The sequence below is a fragment of the Rhipicephalus sanguineus genome, chromosome 7 (assembly GCF_013339695.2).
Source record: "Rhipicephalus sanguineus isolate Rsan-2018 chromosome 7, BIME_Rsan_1.4, whole genome shotgun sequence".
In the NCBI taxonomy this organism is placed as follows: Eukaryota; Metazoa; Arthropoda; class Arachnida; order Ixodida; family Ixodidae; genus Rhipicephalus; species Rhipicephalus sanguineus.
In genome coordinates this window covers 67789029-67807155 of record NC_051182.1, presented here as the reverse complement: position 1 = coordinate 67807155, position 18127 = coordinate 67789029, and the positions used below count along the sequence as shown (strand labels likewise).

Sequence of the window (18127 nt, the reverse complement as noted above, 5' to 3'; positions counted from 1 at the left end):
CCATTTTGTAGTTCCCCCAGCACCCCCTCATTCTCCACCCATGTCTGTAGTCTTTCCTTTACGATCTGCATGACCAGCCTGTAAACTACTGATGTCACTGTTATAGGACGGTAGTTGTTTATATCAGCCTTGTCCCCCTTTCCTTTATAGATCATGCTCATCCGGCTTAGTTTCCACCCATGGGGGGCTTCACCATCCATTATTGCTTTGCTCGTTGCTTCTCTTAATGTTTGCTTAGAGTTTGGACCTAATTTCTTTATTAGCATAATTGGGATGCCGTCAGGGCCTGTTGATGTGCTATTAGGAACCCTCTTCTCTGCCCTTTCCCACTCTTGTTGTCCCAGTGGAGCCACTGCGCTAATTGGTCTATTCTCATCCGTTAGGGTGCATGCATCGCTTCCTTGTTTGAATTTTTCTGTCATCATTGTTCTTATAAATTCCATTGCCTCATCCCCTTCTAGCCTAACCCCTTGAACTGTCGTTATAAACCTCTGTTCCATGCTTGTCTTATTACTCAGAGAATTGAGATGGTTCCAAAACTTTTCAGCTGCCTTTCTATTCTTTTTGTTTACTTCCGCCATCCATTGGGCCCCCTTTCTTCTAATCTTTTCATTGATCAGATAGGAAGCTTTCCTTCTGCAGCTCAAAAAGTTACTCCATTTTATTTCGACATCATCTTCCGGCTCACCCCTCTGTTTAGCATGCCTGTGTTCTCTGGAGGCTTCCTGACGTCTTACTATGGCTCTCTTAACTTCCTCATCCCACCATCTCTTGGGTTTGTGTCTCCTTTTCCCGGTTGATTTGGCTCGTACCTTAGCAAGCTCCAACTCAAACAGTCTAGTTAGATTTGTGTACGTCCACACTGTTTTAGTATCCTCGGTGATTACTTTCTCAATCTCTTTAGTTGCTATTTCTATTTGCCTTTCTGAATAAATATTACCCTGTGGTTGCTCATATTGCCTCCTTCCTATTTTCATTTCTCTTCCAAAACTCAGCTTGATATGTTTGTGATCACTACCCAAGCTTCTGGAACCATATTCATCTATGTTCATCACCCTTAGCCTATCATACATCCTATGTGACATCAGTGCGTAATCTATCGTCGACTGCAGCCTTCCCACCTCCCATGTTATCTGCCCTTCGCACTTCTTGGTACTGTTGCAAATGATTAAATCATGCCTTTCACACATATCCAGCAGCATTCTGCCAGTTGGGTCAGTATATCCATCCATATCTTCTATGTGCGCATTCATATCTCCTAATATAATTATCTCGCACTCTTCTCCTAGTTCATCAATGTCCTTTTCTATGCACTGCACCATTTCTTGGTTTTCCTCTCTGGCTTTTGCTCCTGTCCGCAAGTATACAAAACCCAGGAGTGTCATCTGCCCTGCCACTTTCCCTTTTAGCCATAAATGTTCCCTGCACTCCTGCTTGACCCTTTGCCAGTCTGTACTTTTATGAATAAATGCCCCGATACCACCCCCCTTTCTGCTGCCTTCTGTTCTATTGCAATATTCCCATGCGTAGTCCGGATTGCTAGGTGGTTGTTCCATGTCCCTAAGATGTGTTTCTACAAACCCATATACCATCAGCTTCTCCTCCCTTAGTTGCTCTTCTATCTCTCCCCACTTCAACATATTCCTGCCACCCTGCATGTTAATATAACCTACATCTGAATTTGCTCGGCCCTGCCTACGTCGATTTCTTCTCCCCCGGACTCTACGTGTCTTGGATATTGGTGCCACTTTGAAATCGTATCTGTCTACACTGGTGGCCTCAGGGCACTGGGTCCCCCTAAAAAAGCTGTGGCTTGGCGACCCATCCTATTACCTACCCTCCTGCCCGTGGCACCACTGTAATGAATGCCATCTTGTGCAAAAGGGCGGAGGCCGGGTTCGTACACGTCTTTGTTTACCTCCATTACGCTGTAGCTGAGCTGCCGGCTCATAGCTCTGATGACACAGTTAGCCTCTATCACCCTCCTTTCCATACCGCCAGATTGCCCCCAGACTTCTGGGATGGTGCATATTGTCACATGCACACCCTCAGAAGCTTCTCGAAGCTTACGCACCCCATCCTCTAACTGTCTCTGAAGGTTCTGGCTCTTTCCCTTCAGGACATCGTTGAGGCCAGCATGGATGATGACGAGGTTTTCACCCTCCATGCTGTCCCCTACCACTTCCTGTGCTTTGGCCAGTGCATCCGTCATGCACTTTCCTGACTGGGCCTCCACTTTTACCCTCCTGTCTGCCTTCACTGTCGTAAGGACTCCCTGCTTGACTCTGGCTACATTGGAGTCCCCCACCACTAGGACCCTTCTACGGTCCAGTCGTTCGCTTCCGGCTTGCGATTGCTGTGATCCTGTTCTCCCCCGCTGATCCCCCGTTCGCTGAGTGTCCCCGACTCGCGATAACGAGCCCGCTGCCGGTGCTCCTTGCTTTGCCCCGCCGGAAGCCTGTCGCGCCACATCGCTGTAGCTTTTTCTCCTGCTGTCGCCTATTCCTACATGTGCCACTGCAGCCCCTAGGTCCCCTTTCTTGCCTGTTTCTGCCTGGAATTCCGTGATGCCCTTGCCTTTCGCCTCACACTGCTCGGGACCGGAGTCAAGCGCCATAAGCACCTTTACTCGCTCTTCGAGCTCGGCCCGCCTTTCCCGTTCCTTCCTTAGATCGGCCTCCATTTGTTCTACTAGGCTGGCGGTAGCCTCCCCACGCTCACGTGCCTCTCCGAGCTGCGATTGGATCTCAATTCTCTTTACTCGCTCCACCTTCAGCTCCCCCTTTAGCTCCTCAATGCAAGATTCCATGCGCTGCACGGCCGCCTTCACTTTCTCGCACAGCTTGCACACGAAGCTCGCCTCCTCAGCGTCGGCTAGACTTATGAAGGCCGTCTCATCTAGGTAGCACCAGCGCGTGCATTCCCCGCACTGCACGAGATCACTGGCGCCCGTGGTTTTTTCAGTCCGCTTAACCATCGCCCGCCCGACCATCGAACAGAACACACAAAGTTCAGTCTAACACCGTTAATATAATTAAACAGGCGCACCCAAACACCCTACTACGGGTTAAAACTGCCGCCTACCCCGTTCACCACGTGGTCAACGTTACCGCATCGTTGGCCGTGGCGCACGGTACTCGCGTGTTATCAAAGATGCACTAAACCGCAAAATAATAGTTCTTACATCGGTTATCTCTACAACCCCAACAACACAACGAGCAATATAAAGAACAAATAAAAGGAAAAAAGAAAAAAAAACTTATCTCTTTGTACGCTGCTCCTGCACCGTCCTGCACCGACGACCGGGAGGCGGAAGGCCACCTACCATGAGAAGAAATAATTCCCTGCAAAGTGGTTTGGCGGGGGCGACGTGGGTGCTTCGGCACTCCGCGGTAGAACAAATTGCTTCCATCTGTTCGAAGACGCCACCTTGAAAGCCGCCTCCCGTGTTTCGTCGGTGCCGGGCCAGACGGTTGACATATGGAGCGCAATATGTCAAAACTACACTGTTCAAACATTGGTTTCATAAAATCACGTTCTTTGGGGCTGAGAGGGTTTCAGCCCTCCCAGGTTGCATCGGCCACCTCTCTCAAAACAGAAAGTGGGAACAGGGACATCTGCTCAGAGCACTACAGCAAGCACTCGTCGCCTGGGCCGAAAGGGTCGCTCTTCTTGGGGCAAAACTTGAATAAAGCTTTCGCCACCACCGATGCTCCCAGCACCCATTCCAGTAAGCCGCCACAGGCGAAGTCGGCTCCGGCGGTGGGGTGCCTGGTACCACAAAAGACAGTTTCAAACTTGTGAATCATTAGGAACGCACTCCGACATGCTGGAGGGGCGGCTGAAAGCGCGACGAAGATAGCCATCTTCGGGTCACTTCCGCCGCAACTATGGGAAATTCTTTTGGAAGTGCCGCCGCTTTGCCGCGCGAAGCGTTGCAAAGACTCTGTTTCAAGGCGGTATCCGCGCGGGGGGTCATGAAGAATTGTTTGGCTGCCGGACAAAAAATAATAGTCGCGCTGCACTGGTCTTGAGAGGCAGCGACTTTCTTCGGCTGAGGCCGATAACACTGCCTCCGCGATTCTGCCGTCGGCAGCATCGGGCGCTTTGCCACATGGGCCATTCTGTGCCTGTGGGGAAACCATCGCCGCCCTCCCTAACTCGCCGACCGGTGGCGCATCTTGACTTATTTGGAACACACACACACATACAAAAAAAAATCTTTGTTCCCCTTTCGAAAGACCCCTCAGCTCATTTCCAAAAAAAAGTAACGAGATACCCGTGTTCTGCATAGTATCGTGATACAATCGATACATTGTAAATGTATTTCACTACTGAGATACAAATATATTTTTCAAATGTATTTCGATACAGAAATACAGATACTCAAAAGTATCTCTGAAATACTATCTCGATACTCTTGTAACGCGATACTGCCCAGCCCTGCTTGAGCGTTGGAGGCCTATAATCCGTAGCTGTTCTCGCTGACGGTGTCCTTCGTAAATCGCGCTGGGACGTTCAGGGACGTTCAGTCCGGTCATTGATCGATTTTCTTTATTTTAGGGGCGAAGCTCCTTAAAGCGGCACCCGTTCGTCCCTCGTAGTGCGTAACCAGTCGTAACGCTAGTACCAGATCTTGACCTCCAAGGTGGTGCCGGTGGGAGATTTCTCCTTGTTGAACAATAAAAAATTCGCAGCGTGCGCGTTAACTAAAAGCCGAATTCTTCTGTCTCTCATTGCCCATTAGCAGCCATTGTTTACCTCCAAGGTAGTGCCTGGTGAGATCTCTCCTGTGCATGATTAAACAATAAAAATTTTGTTCAAAACGCCGTTGATTGATGAAATAAACCAACGAAAGACGCCAGATGTTTTCTAAAAGCAAAATGAAAAGACGCCAGATGTTTCTAAAGCAATGGTTTTCTAAACAATGAAAATTCACAGCGTACATGTAAAATTAAAGTGAGCTGCAAGTCGTCATAACTCATCGAACCTTTAGTATAAACGCGCCCGATCTCACGTCGGTGATGATGTACTGGGCAGAATTCACGGAAGATTCACGGTTTACCGATGAACCTCCGCAGCTTCGCCCACTCATCATCATTCACTCCGTGGATATGCTGTGATTTTTTTTTTTTTAAACTTTGAGTAGTACGTCTTTTCAACGCACGGATGGCTCGAAGCGATGCGTGTAAGACATAAATGAAAGCCTCGACGCGTGCGATGTTGAACGCTAAACAGGAACAAAGAGCTCGGCCACTTGTGGGTGCAGCCTTGGTGCAAGTATTTCCACCGATCATTCACTGGCTGGCGTAAAAGGAAAAAAACGGCCTTTTCTTTTTTTTTTTTTTTTTTTTTTTGTCGGGCGGTCGTCTTGATGTGGAAAAAAGAGGGGGGAAAAAGTAAACGGTACGTAAGCTCACGTGCGAGAGAGAGAAAGAAAGAAAGAAAGAAAGAAAGAAAGAAAGAAATGGGCCCGACGCCAACAGTTGGCATGAGTTCAAGTACCCTCATTGATCGCCTCTGCGCTGCCTGGCCTGCTAGTTCAGTCGGTTAGAGCGTCGTGCTAATAACGCGAAGGTCGTAGGTTCGATCCCTGCGCAGGCCAATGATTTTTTTTTTTAATTTTTTGGCTTTTTTTTACTAAAGCCGTGCCCTTAGGGCATGATTTCCAGTTTAACCTATAAATTTTCTCGGGCTTTGCGTGCCAAAAAGCCACAGTGTGACTGTGATGCGCGGACGCCGTAGTGAGGACTGCCGAATTAACTTTGACAACCTGAGGTTCTTTACATGTGCGCTTAAATATTAGTGTACAAGTGCCCCTGCGTTCACGCCCTAACATTGATGTATGACCGACCTAAGTTCTAGTATGCTAAACTCCAGCAGAGCTGTGCATGGGCCGCATTCCCGAGCCAGACAATCGACAGATCAATATAATCGACGAAAAAAAAAAAAAGACTTCTTTCGCCTTCGGGTCGTCTTAGGCGAATGCATAAGGCATAGCGTGAATTTTTCACTACAATCAAGCAGTATAAATGGCCATGGGCGTCGGCAGGATCTTGTCTTGGGGGGTGCAAACCCGTTTTGCATCGCTGCTGGGGGAGGGGAGAGCGTTGGCGTAGCTTGGATGGGGGGGGTGGGCAAGCGCTGGTATGGCGCTTGAGGGGGGCAAGTGCCCCTTTTGCACCCCCCTGCTGACGCCCATGTAAATGGCTAGGAGGTGGACAAATGTGGCGGTCCGTGAGTGCGCAGAAACTATAAATAAGAAGCATTGCTAGCATACGCTATACCTCGAGGGGTCTCCGCGCTTGCGTTAGTTTCTCTTCTGGTTTTGTCAGCGTTGGGATGAGTCCCGCCGCAGCATGAATCTCTACCGATAAAAGCCTTTAGGTGTTCTTGATATCCTTTAATCTAACATCAGCAATCGCGAAGTGTGAAGCACGCACGGTATAGAAATCAAAAGATACAAGGAGACACTTCGATAGATCCCAGCTCGTGATCAACACCGGGGTCGCACGTTTCAGCATCGCTCGTTAACCATTTAGATGGAGTGCTTGAGCGGTGACTTTTTATTGACTACAGCTCGTATCGGTTCGAGTCCCCGCTTATCCTATCCAGCTACGGCATTTATTTATTTATTTCCTTGCACATACCGCTAGCCGCATCTCATGAAACACAAAACCTCTATAAAACATTTTATAGAGGTTTTAAACGTTTTCAATTTCGTGGGATATTTGAGGCTGTTTCAGGAAATGGGGCAGAACACATATTCAGAAGAACACAGTTCAAGTAGGCGCTTGCATACATAATTTGAGTTGAAAAAGGCAGTACACGTGCACTCCATGTTCTTTACACAAATGCTTTTAAAAAGATAACAGCAAGCAGTAGTAAACGGTATGTTAGAAGGCTTAGCACACAAAGAAAGCAAAAAAAAAAAGAAAACCCGTTAGATAAATGGACATTCAGTTAGCAAAAAATAATTAAGACTCGGCGAGTACTGAGGAAATATTAACAACACTAGCTTCGCTATTGGCTACTGTTGGCTCTGCGCTATAAAAACAGCATCACTGTTTTAGTTGAATCCCAATCCGATGACTCAGTTGTGTGCCAGTTTTCTCAGAACAATTTGTCCTCCTCGGCCCCTCCCGCCGATGTTCTGCAACGGGCTACGATTTTTTTTTTTCAAAGGAAAATATCGGCTGACCCCGACAAAGGGCAGTGAAACAGGTACATACACCGTGTTTACTTGCGTACTATCAGCACTCGTTAGCACTGGCATAATGCATGTTGACATACAGTGGTGACTGAATTATGGCTAATATTTCCGCTCAATAGAAAGTTTTAGAACAGGGTTCGTAGCGTTAACGTTCGTTCGGTACGATACGCTATTTTCGCAGCATAACGTGGGTACCCAACAGGATATAGCGTATGACGCTATATGACGTATGACGCATGCGCAGTGGCGACAAGTGCTAACGCGAAGCTTTCCGTACCCTATTCTGAAACTTCCTAATGACTACTAGTAATCGCTGTCCACTTACATAAAAGCAACGCTGTCTTTATCCGACGTGAACCCGACGATTAGGTTGCCTACCAATATTTTATTTCGCATTTCGCTCCCCTCTAATCGGAACGCAGCCCGTCTTAAAGTCCCTAGATTTTTAACAGGGAAATATCTAGGGACTTTAGCCCGTCTGTACGGGTTCCCGCGTGACGTCTCTATGACGTCACACAGCCATCTCTCAGCCGTTATTCGTGCGCACTTACGCGCTCTCGTTTGTGCGTTGCTACGGCTGCGACGTCGTGTGGAAAAGCGGACCGCGTGAGCGTGATATGTCATGCCGCTCCTTTCCTCGACATCGTTTCGTAGCCATTTGTGGGACGCGTGTGAGGGAGAGAGTGCAGCAAAAAGAAGGGCGTTCTGTGTCATCGGACGGTCGGTTATTATATACCTTTCCGAGACCTCATTATACCGATGAGTGGCCTGATTGCCTTCCGTGTGTGTTCTAGGTATCGATTGGAATATGACGGTGATCGTGAGAGGAAAAACAACAACAACAACAACAACAGTTTTTTTTTTTCATTTAAATACACCGACCAAATTCTAAGGACAGCGTCTCCAGATAAGTGTAGGAATAAGTAGCCGTATTCTCGCGATCCCCGCACGGCGTAAAACCCGTTCTTACTCATGGTGGAGGATCACAGCGGCTGTGGCGTTGCGCTGCCGAGCGCGGGGTAGAGGGTTCGATTTATGGCCACGGCGACCGCGTTTCGACGGAAGCGAACAAGGAACGCCCCGTGATGAGAAATTGTTGGAAATGTTTTAAAGGTGCAACCATGGAACGTTTAAAGGTGCAACCATGGAACGTCGATTTTCCTACGCATCCCCGGCGAAGGGGGTGACGATGTACACTTACGCCGTTTTTTTTTTCAATGCACCCCGTTAATTCGGAACCATTATTATTAAATGCGAAGCATTTCTTAGCGAACTTCTGCGACTTTGAGCGTATCTATCTATCTATCTATCTATCTATCTATCTATCTATCTATCTATCTATCTATCTATCTATCTATCTATCTATCTATCTATCTATCTATCTATCTATCTATCTATCTATCTATCTATCCGCCTACGACTTTGTGCTCTCCTGGCCGTTTCGTTAATCGGATGTATACCAAAATTGGTGTGTCATAACATGGCCTTATCACAAACATAAATGACAGGTCATATCATGAAAACCATGACATGCATGTCATGAACAGCATGATTTACATTCCATGGCCTTTGGGCTCTTGCGGCTGTTCCGTTAATTTCATGTATTCCAAAATTGGTACCGCGTGACAAGAGTTCATGACGAACATAATGACATGTCCTAACATGCAAATCATGACGCGCATGTCATGTGCAGCATGATTTACATGACATGGTCTCGGGGCGCTCGCGGCCGTTTAAATGAAGGGATACATACGAAAACTGGTATGACGAGACATTTCTGTATGACGAACATAACTGACACGTGGTAACCTGAAAATCATGATGTGCATGTCATGTATGACATGATTTACATGCGACGCTCATGGCGCACTCGCAGCCGTTTCGCTAGATTGATATACACCAAAATTGGTATTGTGCGATGTGACTTTATGAAGAACATGAATAACAGGTGGTAGCATGAATACCATGATATCCATGACATGTATGTCATGATTTACATGCCACGCTCATGGTGCATTCGCGTCCGTTTCGCTTGCGTGATATACACCAAAATTGGTGTTACGCGACACGACTGTCTGACGAACATAAGTGAGACGTGGTAACATGAAAATCATGACATGCAAGTCATGTACGACCTGCTTTACATGCCACGCTCGTGATGCGCTAGCGGCAGTTTCAGTGGATTGATATACACCAAAATTGGTATTGCGCAATGTGACTGTTTGAAGAACATGAATGACAGTTGGTAAGATGAAAACCATGACATTCATGCCATGTATGTCATGATTTAATTGCCACGCTCATGATGCATTCGCGGCCGCTTCGCTAGCTCGATGTACACCAAAATTGGTATTGCGCGAAGCGACTGTATGACGAAGGTAAATGAGACGTGGTAACATGAAAATCATGACATACATGACATGCATGACATGATTTACATGTCATGCTCATGACGCACTCGTGCCGTTTCGTTTGCTTGGTATACACCAAAATTGGTATTGCGCAACGCCACTGTATGACGAACGTAAGTGAAAGGTGGTAACATGATAATCATGACATGCATGAAATGTGCGACATGATTTACATGCCATGCTCATGGCGCACTCGTGGCCGTTTCGCTAGATTGATATGCACCAAAATTGGTATTGCGCGATGTGACTGTATGAAGAACATGAATAACAGGTGGTAACATGAAAACTATGACATGCATGCCATGTATGTGATAACTTACATGCCACGCTCATGGTGCATTCGCGGCCGTTTCGATAGCTTGATATACACCAAAATTGGTATTGCGCGATGTGACTGTATGACAAACATAAATGAGAGGTCTCAACATGCGAATCATGTTATGCATGCCATGTACGGTATGATTTACATGCCACTGTCATGGCTCGCTTCCGGCCGTTTTGTTAACGTGATGTATACCAAAATTGGTATGGCATGACACGAGTGCGTGATGAAAATAAACGACGGGTCATGCATTTATATACCAGAATATGCGTTTCCTTGGCATGGTGTACACTAGATTGTGCATGCATGCGTGCATGACAAACATGCGATATATGGTGGACTAGATGGCATGGCATGAATGATTTCATTTCGCTGAAAGACAAACAAGGCGATGTATGCAGCTCTTTGCTGGCTGCTTCGCATTACATCGATTCCCACATTGCGTGGGATCTGCCGATTTTTTTTTTCTACTTGCGACATGAAGTTATGCTTGATAGTACAGGAAGGAGGAGACGCACGTGAAACATGTTCTCGTATACGCACACGCACGCACACGTGCGCGATCGCTCGCACTCACTCACTCACTCACTCACTCACTCACTCGCTCGCTCGCTCACTCACTCACTCACTCACTCACTCACTCACTCACTCACTCACTCACTCACTCACTCACTCACTCACTCACTCACTCACTCACTCACTCACTCACTCTTCGTTCGGGAGTAAAACCGAAAAAAATTTTTATCGGTTTTCGATTCAAGGGAAATGTTGGCAATACGAAAGAACCGAGGTCATTCAACGCGAGCATTAATGCATACCTCAGGGGCCAGTATTAGCGCGTATCTCAGGCGGGGATTGCAAGGTGAAGATGCGTTGAAATTTTGCGATAGACGAAAAGAGTGGCAAACCGATCTGTTTATATTAAGGTAGGCCACCACCTTAGAGAAAAAAATTTGCAGTTTTAGTCCAAAAGTTATAATTATGGTTTTGGCTTGTAAGGCTTCGGTAAAGTAAAACTTTAATATGATGAAATTGACAAAAATAAAAGAAATAAAATTTATAAAAATCTAAATGCGCCAAAAAATATGCATGTTGCGCCAACAGTCATAACTAAAAAACTTCTGGGGCAATTGAAACGCCTTTTGGCAAGTGCGTAGCCAGGACAATATCCTGTGCATCTAACCTCCACGATCACCATATCTCTAAGTTAAGATTCGTTATCATAAGAAAACTGCTAAAGCTGACAATTGCCAGGTTTGTTTCGCACACAATTGACTATAGTACAATAAGTTACCGCTAGTTTTCAATCATTATGCTTGAATGCACAGTTCCACCTATTAAGAAATAGCACGGAAAATTTTGTGTGAAAGTATTTAATAGAAATAAAGCTATCACTGTTCGCGTTACTGTAGGAAGCAAAAAAAAATCATGTTTTGAGAGAAATGGCTTTAAAGACTTGAACGGAATGTCTGTGTAACAACAACAACAACAACAACAAAAAGAAAAACATTCAATATGTCTGAAATTCACCAGGCTCGTAGCTTGGGACCTTCTTTGAAGAGGCACAATCTCCTTTTGAACGAGCTGAAGAACGTATTTTTTTCCTAGCTCAATAAGAACTTGTTGTTGGGCGAGTTGGTGAGTACTTAACATCGTGGTTTAGCGCTAAAGAAAGACAGACACATGTGAGAGACAGGAAGCGCCTGTCCTGTCTCTCACATGTGTCTGTCTTTCTTTAGCGCTAAACCACGATGTTAAGTTTCCTAGCTCGTTTTGCGTCTTTAGCTGACTCTCATCCACGTGTTCCACAGTGGGTTCACGCTTGGTATATTGATTCCCTAACTCGCGTTGACGCTTCTTTTTCGTCCTATACTTCGCCATATTTCATGAAGTACTATAACTTTCTTTTTGAAAAGCCAGAACTAAGTCCAAGAGCTCAAAAAAGCATGCAAAAAAGCAGACAGCCGAGCGAAAACGCTTAAACAGCAGAGTGCCGCAGTCGTGTAGTGGAAATTTTAAAATAAATCGAACACATCATGTTCCACAAGCTTTAGAACGTACTTAGAGAACTTAGAATTACATAATATGTATACGTAAAGACATTTATGACGAAATGGCAGGCGTTGTAGAATCGGAAACCTTCAGTTTCGGTTTCGGATGCGTTTAGGAGGGGTTGGAAAAATGGTCATAACTTTCGAACGGTTTAAGATAGCTGCATTATTCGTTTTGCTAAATATTCTTGAATCGACAGGGAGCTTGAAAATATTAAATCCCCCAAAACACTTTCTTTTTCAACAAATGCGTTTTTGAAGGTGGTGACCTACCTTAAAGGCCAACTCCGGCGATTTTTTGGCCATGTCAAAGTAATGGTGCTTTTATATTCCTGAGACGCTCCTGTCACGGGTCCGATAGCAGAAACACTAGGCAAATTGGAGAATAATTTTAAATAAGCAAAAAAGCGCAACACCCGAAACCGAAACCCAACCGAGCATACTGTCTTCGCGTGACGTATAAGTGGTTACAAAACCGGAAATCATGCAAAGCATGCCGGTCCCGCCAGCGCGTAGTATGAAAGCTGCGAAAGCGGCGAAGAGCAGACGCTCATTTGAAAGGTGACTCCGTCGGAAATCTTGTGTGTGACTGACCTTGTCACGTGCACAAGCTGAGCTGTCGGAAAATGACAGCTGCGATTCCGACGCATTTGGAGGCCAACTGTAATGGCCATTCCTCTTCGATGAAGTGGAACTCACCTGTTTAGCTCTTTGCTTGCCTGGTTGCACATTCCACCGCCAGATGGCACCACCTGTCCAGGAAGCTCAAGAATCCGCTCAAGTTTGTGGAGCCGTGATCGGGTAAAATGCTATCACTGAGAAGTTCGCGGACTAACTAAAGCTTCTTAATATTGCTATGGGAAGAGTGCATAAGTTTGGCAATAGCGGCGTTCAACATCGCGTTGGTACGGCCGAAGGAATGTAATATAAGCCAAGTATGAGCCACCTTTCGCACCATTAGGTTACGTTGTTTCGCACGACGCGAAGCTCACCGTACACCGATACAGGCCCGGTCACGGTGCACCCTGTATTTGCTACGGGAAGTGTTTCCGTGGTGTTCAAGCATGTGCATTCTTTAGCCGGTACGGTATTACCGTACTTTCCGCGCGGTAGAGGAGCGAGTGTTTCGTGACTGCCAACGGGGAATCGTGTGCAGCCCACAACGCGACACCACTTGCCACTCGTCGCACGCATTACCACAAGGAACTGAAATTCACACGCCCAGCCAACGAAGCGCTCGCCAAACACTCGCGACTGTTGCCTTGCGGATAGCAGACGCTCTAGGGGCCCCTCGGTTCCGTCACTTCCGCTTAACAAAAATGTCGTCACGCACCCAATGTTGCCAATAATTTTGGGAAGCGGGGGAGAGTCGGGGCAATCAATAAAATTCATTTGCAATGAATCTGCGTATGTCTCCAGCTTGTAATTTGGCATATATAACGGGAACGTGAAAAGGAACGTGCCCAGCGAGTTTTATTGAGATCCATAGACCTCGAAAAATCGCCGGAGTTGGCCTTTAACTCAAGTATAGACCTTGGTGTGCCAGTCACACAGGCTAGCGTTTCGGTGACGTGCCGCTGATCATGCTCACTCCCTTGACGCAAAGCATTGAGCCTGCTTAGATAATTCATAATCCACTTATGAGAAAATTAAACACTGTTTTTATAGTTACTTTGATTTCAAATTCTTGCGCACAAATGAAGACCGTTAGGAACCGTTACGGAACATTTTTTTTTTTTCGTTCCATACAGAAACGGGACGAAAATTTTTCACGTGGAACGAAACAAAAGCCAAAACGAAAAACATTTCGTTCCGACACCGTGGACATATAGGACGGAAGGACGGAGAAAGACTCGTTTCAGCTGCATTTGAATTTATACCCGAAATGATTATTTCAAGTACTTGATTCCTTGTAAATCTTGAAAATTGACAGGAGCGAAATGGGGGAGACCCCGGGAGCTGTGATCCTCCTGAGATCACAAACCAGTTTACTTCTTAGTAATAAAAAAGTCTGGTGTTAATAATGATAAAACTTAAGATATTTGTTTAAATATGCAACTTAGATGCGAGATGCACGACTTTCATACTCGTGTAGAGTGGTAACCTCTTCATGCCTGGTGTGACAAAAGCTGCTTCTTATCCAATAATCGCGGAGAGAGACGAAAATGCCACATTGTGTGCTGGAACGGATATACATTTTCGTGCCAATTCCGCAGTACTCCTTGCACGCTTCGTGGTGTTCTTTTTTTTCCTGTAATTGATCGCACAACCGCATATATCAGGACAGCATATGTGTGTTATCTCAAAGAAATCGTGGTAACAATATAATAACTATGCTTTCATAGATTTGTGCCTTCACGTATTGAGCACGAATATTTCAATTTGTCACTGCCGAGCTAACTTTCAAGATGACCGACACAATTGTGCATTTGCAACGTACAATTAAGGGGCCTCCGATGGATAATTCAGGGGTGGAAGCGCTGCGCCATTCGCGCCACGCTGCGCCAATCCGCTTCTGCTGCGCCATCCTGCTCCAAAAACGCATTAGGCGCCTAAGACCGCTCCCAAGCGGTCATTGGTGCCTTCACGTGCCGCTGTCATCCGCGACGTGACGCACCCAAGCGAGCTCCTATCATCATCATCAGCTGGCGCGCTCCCCGTGACGTTAGTGATGCGACGAAAAAAAAAATTCAATTCCGCCGCAAGGGCGAAGTAATGAATGCGATAGCAAGAAATTGTAATTGTACGAAGTAGGGCTTGCAGCTAACTCCTTTGGATCCGATCTCGTGTAACACTACGAAACACTGGTGTACGGGAGTACGGCCGCTTCAGGGAATGGAACTGTTTACGTGCTGTCTGTCGTCTCAACGCGAAGTAAGCGGGCCGTTCGCTGTCTGCCGAGATAGCGCGCGCGCCCTTGGAATCAAAGTCCGCAGTTCCTGCTTTAAACGACGCAGCCCCCCCCCCTCCTCTCCCCCGGCGTCCCTTCAAGCTCCGTCGCGCGTTGAAAGACGGGCGGGGCGTTTCCTCTGCTTGAGGAACAATCGACAGCAGGCCTCGCACGCGGCCTGATGTCGCATGCGTCCGCCGTGCGACGGAAATGGCCGGCTCTTTTCATCTCTGCTTCTGCCGCGTTCGTCCGCAGCACTTGCGTGCTTTTACTCGCTGCTAGAACATACGATGCGTGGGGCACGTTATGGATTTGGACCGTTTACGGAACATGACGGCGACGGCGAGACCCGCCGAGAGTATCCATATAATTGCTATCGCAATAAAAGTGAACATGTCAATTTTCTCGCCTTCTCACTTGCATATGCTAGCTAGCAGTTGTGTTTTGTGAATGTTGACATAAAAAAAATTCTCTGAAGTGAATTCGGGTTTCGCTATGCAGTGAATTGCTTATTTCGATTTCCCTCTCGGTTCTCATGTAGGCTGTGGCGCTTTGGTAATAGGAGCATAAGCTTTCTGAATTTATTTTGATAGAGTCTCATTGGGTTTAGAATGAAGGTAATTCTTATTAGCTTATCTCTAGTGTTCAACCGTTCATGTTAGCTGCGGTGTGAACGTTTTTCATTCGTCTGAGGTCTGGTTAAGTGTATCTTGCCAATTGCATCTCTTATCTCTTATTTTCTCTGAATTATCGCTCTGTAAGGTATATGTAATTTGTGGTAAGTCTGATCGGTTCATCGTATTGAATGTTTAGTAAAAAAAAATTATAGGAATTTTTTGTGTTTACTGCGAATAAAAATATTGAATTAACAATGATGCTTGACCCTAGAAATCTGCTCTAAAAGTAACTTGCATTGCTCCAAAACACACCTTTTGATGCTCCATAACTGCTCCAAAACTCTCCTTTTACCGCTCCAAAGCTGCTCCAAAACAGCATTATTCCTGCTTCCTGAGCTCCTCCAAAAGATTGAAGCCCGCTTCCACCCGTGATAATTATTGGTCGGAACGGCTTGTATGAACGAACGCGACACGTTTCACCACGCGTTCGCGTGAAAGGTGAAGGCCAGTCGAAGTCGAGCGAAACCAAGTGCGTAATCCGCCAAGGTTGCAATATGACACGCCTTCCTGGTTATGTATAGATATACGCGAGAGTATCCGTCCTCATTGCGGAAGTCGGTACTCGCCTTGCTTGTGAATGAAAGAATTTCGCATGAAGCGTGATCGCCTAGGGGCTTTTTTTTGTTGTTGTTGTTGTTTACTTCGTTTTCGCGGGTCCGCACCCCCACTAATCAACTGAGGGGCGCGCGAAGTCCGTACTCCGACGTATACCTTTAGTCCGTGGGACCTTTTCCCTAAACTTACTCAGCCGTATCATTTCGTAAGGCCTAAGCTGCGGTGCGCGTGGTGCTGCGAGGTGATCCAAATCGTTTTATGACAGAAAGAAGCGATATTTAGGTGCTCCGTAGAAATTATACGAGGGCTCACTATAGAAAATGCTGCCATCTTTGTCTTCGTTCAGTCGACAAAGCCACGTCGTGAATTAAGCCAAATATGGAAACGCGTTTGAGAAGCTATGGTATGTAATTTTCAGTTCAAGTGGTCGTAATTATGAAATAATTGTAAGCTAAAGCGCTCGAAAAACAGTCGACGCAGAACCACCTTCGGAAATTGTCTAGGTGATGTGTAAGTATATAGGAAAGTGCGTTGTCGCTGCGTTCCCTGGAACTTTCTTACCCATTAAGGAAAATTTAATGTGTTTTGTACATTTATTTCTTAATAGCGGCGATAATCTCACGTGAAGGACGTACATACAGTTTTCTCGTAGAGTCGGCATAGAAATGCTTCCGCATTTGATAAAGAAACGACATGCCGCGGGTGAATGCCGAACACTCACTCTACGCGAAGTGGGCTCATTGCGTCAGTCGAGTCGAACGTAGTTTGGAACTAATATTCGACCTTATACAAGTGTATTACGGTGTGTACTTACGGTTAGACGGAACGTTGGCACGCGTCCATGTAGTGCACGATGCCAGTTATTTGCATCTCAGATTAGCCTTATTGCATCAGGCAGCGCACGAGTTTTGCGGGTTGTACTATGGCGTCAATGCATATAATTAGTCACCTCACGTTTTTGCCCTTCCGTAAGCTACCTGCCAAACCTATATGCAAGCTTAAGGCTTTGTAGCGGTTATCTGCGGTTTCTGACGCACCGTTTTCGAATATGCATGTGCACGTATGTATGTATGTATGTATGTATGTATGTATGTATGTATGTATGTATGTATGTATGTATGTATGTATGTATGTATGTATGTATGTATGTATGTATGTATGTATGTATGTATGTATGTATGTATGCATGTATGTATGTATGTATAGGTCCATTCGTTCACCCTGCACTATCTGAACTGGTTCATGGTGGTGACGTCAGAGTGCAGGGAACGTTTAAGAAAGTGCAGCAGCAACGAGATGCCGAAACGAATGCGAGAGTGCAGATGTCGTGCAAGCCCTCTGCTACGGTCGGCTGTCTCGCGAATTGTGGATGTTGTAATTCGTAAAAGTCGCCGCCGCTTACGCTGCCTGGCATTTCAAATTACCGGAAAACATTCAGTGACGAATTTGTTGGGCGCCGTTAAAATAGCCACGAATGCAGCCGGCTGCGTCGTCTGCTGCGGTTACAGCCATCTTGTGCTGCACGGACTCGGCACTACCTCACGAGTAAGTGCAGGGAATTCGTGAACTAGCCTTGCACGACGGCTGCACTTTTTCGAAACGAATACCGCGGTGCCGACGCCGCCATGTTGAACTCGTGAAACGAATGCCGGAGTGCAGCGCCACCGTGAACCGGTTCACGAAGTGCAGGTGAAACGAATGGACCTTATGTATGTATGTATGTATGTATGTATGTATGTATGTATGTATGTATGTATGTATGTATGTATGTATGTATGTATGTATGTATGTATGTATGTATGTATGTATGTATGTATGTATGTATGTATGTATGTATTAAGAACTAAGAGAGTGCTGGGCACTCTCTTTGGGAGAGTATATTCTTGTCCCATATTTAACTCTCTTTTCCAGAGTAAATCACCTCTTCTTGAGGCAGAGTATAGTAATGCCCCCCGAAAGGATTATAGTACTCCACCTCAACAGAGTAACGTAACTCTTGCCGAAGCAG

The 18127-nt window shown here is 46.1% G+C and overlaps 1 protein-coding gene and 1 non-coding gene across 2 annotated transcripts in view; both read left to right on the top strand.

The window, feature by feature from the left end:
- The window catches only part of LOC119399497 (alkyldihydroxyacetonephosphate synthase, peroxisomal-like), a 131683-nt gene that overhangs the window by 51878 nt on the left and 61678 nt on the right, over nucleotides 1-18127 (top strand). The window lies entirely within an intron of this gene.
- Trnai-aau (transfer RNA isoleucine (anticodon AAU)) lies at nucleotides 5532-5605 on the top strand. The gene has a single exon. It is a non-coding gene; the product is annotated as a tRNA-Ile (tRNA).